A 3,916-nucleotide genomic window follows, 5' to 3' on the forward strand; every position below is an offset into this window, starting at 1 on the left:
AAGTTTACTAGTTTTAACCATTACAAATCGTTTTAACCACTTTAAGATAGTTAAAGAAGGTGATTTGAGCAACATACCACTAGCTCGAGGCTAGGGAAGAATCTAGACACAAAAAGGGTGGATAAAAGCAAGAGAGTGAGGTCCTTTAAGCTCCGAGTGCACCAAGACTCCTTATACGTGATCCTTGACACTTGTGTGAGCTTGGAATGTGATGAAGGAAACCGAAAATGTGATGGATGTATAGGGGAGTGTTCGGCCGAACTTCTTAGAGAGAGAGAGAGGGTTTGTTTTGTGTTGAGTTGTGAATGTAAATAATCATATGTGTAATCCATTGTTCTTATAGACAAATATTTAGTTAAGATCCAAAGGTTCTCTTGTCTCTTTGATATGGGACAAAGGAAATAAAATAATGAAAATGGTACAAGTTGTGGTCACAATGTGACCGAAATCGGCCAAAGGGGGGGGGGGGTTCTTGGTTCATTTCTAACCATTTAGTTGGTTACTAGTTAGGTTAGTTTAGGTTAGTTAAGTATTAACCCGGTTAGTTGTGCGTTGTGCTTTATGGCGGGTGTTAGGGTATTCAGGGACCCTAACTGGCTCAGAAAAAGACAGATAATGTTAATGGCAATATTTTCATGTTCCGGGTATAGTCCGGTTGTTCGGTTGGATAGTAATCCGTTAAAGCGCTTAACAAAGCTTTAAAGTGTCGTTAATACCATTTTTATTGACATAACTTATTCCTGACACTTTGGAAAGTGTCTAGTAATATTTTTCTCATGTTTTGGCACTTTATCAGTTAGCTAGAAGCTGAATTGTTTATTAAAGTGCTGAGTTTTGTGCTTAGTGTACGTTTTAGGCACATCCAGTCATTATAACTTATCCCTAGAGACGCAGTTCTACAACCCTTGTATCCCTACACTCACTATGGGTGTAGTGAAATATTTCTGGCTCATACAGGCCTTAGAGGCAATATCTGCCTGATGCTGGCTTTATCAGCATGTTCAATAGGTTATCCGTTCATGGTGCTACTGTGCTTTTGTGCATCATGTTTGTCACTAGAGTTCAGTATGTAAATAATGTTGTGACGGTAATTAAAGTATGATGCAGATATGTACAAGTATCAGAAATCAAGTAGCAGTTCATCCGTAATTTCAAGCAAGCACAGTAATAAAGCAGTAATTAATTATTAATTAAACCGTACGGATACCTGATTTAGTGAGGGTTGTCACAGTCCGTCTGTCTCAAGGATTGAATGTATGCGTTAACTTACCACATAAATGTTTGTATCATTAAAACATGCTATTACTTTGCAAAACATAACTTTTGATATACTCAAAATACTTTGTTTTGTACATTTATACATTTGGTTTAAGTGAACACATTCTACTTAACATACATAACATTTGTTACACATACATGACTACATTTTGGACTTTTAAACATTTGACATTGGTTTATACAAGAACATTTGACATTTGGTTTAAACATAGACTTTATACATTGATGGTTTGTTTAAGTGACTTAAGTAACGATACGTGTGTAGTATGATACAAGCATGGTGGATACGCCGCTGGTACTTCCTATATATAAGTGTTTGTATTATGTTACATATCGTAGCATTACTTAAATCATTCAATTTGGAGTTATACATTTTACACAAATAACATATATTTCATAAAACTTTGTTTTAAAAAACAGTTTATTTTATACAACCTATTTTACTTGGTTATTCATTTAACCATACATTATTCTTGATATATATATATATATATATATATACATCATCTGATTTTATCGCTTTTCAAATGATTTACAAAACAAAATATTTTACAAGGTTCATGACTAACTTTTATTAAACCTTTTCTTAAACTTATGTCATGAATCATATTTTTACAAAACCTATGTATCTCACAGGCATTTTTATGCTGACGTACCTATTTTCACATGTGTTTTCAGGAGCTGTTGCTTAGGATGTTGATCGTGACACTAGGGCGGACCTGTGCCTTAGAGACTTAAAATGAAGATAGACTTAGTTTAATTTATGTGATGTACTCTTGTATCTTTTTTTAAGACAATGAAACTCGTTTGTTTGATTAATAAAATATAACTTATATGCCATGGTTGTGAAACAATAATTCGGTTACAACACTCCCCGACGTTTCTGCCACGATTTGATGTTTTACGTGGTCGGGGTGTGACACCTTAGCATTCCAATACCATCTTTCGGTTTGACATTTTACTCAAATCGACCCGTTACGGCCCTTTAAGCATTTTAGCTCAAGCCTCCAACATTCTGTATTAATGTTTCCTCATTATCTCCCAACCATAATCGAATGGGGTTTTCACATCTTTGACAAAAAACCTACTTCATAACATCCTGTCATGTATGAATTTCTACTCAATTCTCTACATTATAGTTATAACTCTATTGCAATATCAAACAACACTCAATTTCTAAGAATTCAAGTTAGACTCACAATCTACCATGAATCCTTCAACATCAAAAGTCTCACCATATGAGAATCTACCACATACCTTAGGTTTGAATGATGTGAGGGACTTGAAATCTCTTTAAACATACAAGCTAAACACCCAGATTTCACTAGATTCTTTAACATTAGGTTTTTGCTATTCTACCCCCCCTCTAATCGACCAAAACACACACAAGCAGTGGCACAGGTTAGAAGGGGTTAGGAGGGGCGCCCGACCCCCCGAACTTTTCGCTTAGTAGTATTATGTATGTAGTTTTCGTATAGAAATTTTTAGGTATATAGGTTTTCGACCCCCGGTACTATAGAAATTTTTGGGTATATAGGTTTTCGACCCCCCCCCCCCAGTCGAAAATCTCAAGCTTCACTACTTCACACGAGTGTGTGTCTTTTTTATAAGTTTCTGCTTTTATTCATTTAACTTCTCATTTCGTTATATCTATTCATGTTAACAGTTTTAGGATCCTGCAAAAAGGACATTTTTCGTGAGAACTGTAAGAATGCATAAGAATTGACATGTAGGCATTTTGTATTGGACTTGGGGATAATGTTTTGGGTTGTTTTAGCAAGAAAAACACCAAACACAACAATTTAAGACACAGTTCAATGAATTCTAGGCTTAAGACTTAAAATACCATGCCAAGAACGTTAAGTAGTGTGTTTTAAGTGTTAAACAATGTGTTTTAGTTGTGTTTTAAATTTCTCGCCCATAATACGTTACATTTTGTTTTAAATTGTTATGTTTGGTGTTTTTCTTGGCAAAACAACCCAAAACATCATGCCTAAATCGAAAACATGATGCATACATGCCAATTTCTATGTTTTCTCACACTTCTCACGAAAAAGGTCCTTTTTGCAGGAACCTCACCCCATGTTAACATATTATAATAACATGACAATCGAGTTTCTTATTTTGGGGGTGTTACATTTAAAAGACCATATGAAATCATTATAAGTTTACCGGTTTTAACTTCACGCAATCAATTAAATAGGTTGGTTACGAAAACTTGAAACGAAAATGGGACATTGAGTGGGCGATGGGGAAGCTTTGGGCGACTTCGGCAATTTCGTGAAAACTCTGGATTGTTCCATCCATACCTGGTCTCGACTGATTTTGTTTAGCATATAAGGAGGTTGATTTCTTCTCTGGTAAGGAATCCTTTAATCGTTCCTTAGGTTCTAACCACTTGAAGTCAGATTAGGTTTTCGCTTTTAGGGTTTTGCTCTTTTGTTCTTGGTTTCTTTACGATTGTCTACGAGGTGTGAGCAGCTGGTTCGTTATACATAACTGCATTAGGGTTTCGGCAGTCCTGCTCCATTCATTGTTGTTTGATGTGCGATCAGATTGTACATATTCTGATCCAATCGTGTCTTGGGGTTATCATCAGGTGCTATGCAAACACCTGCTCAAACCTTTCCCTAATCAA

This window comes from Helianthus annuus, chromosome 7, assembly GCF_002127325.2.
Source record: "Helianthus annuus cultivar XRQ/B chromosome 7, HanXRQr2.0-SUNRISE, whole genome shotgun sequence".
NCBI classification, from domain to species: Eukaryota; Viridiplantae; Streptophyta; class Magnoliopsida; order Asterales; family Asteraceae; genus Helianthus; species Helianthus annuus.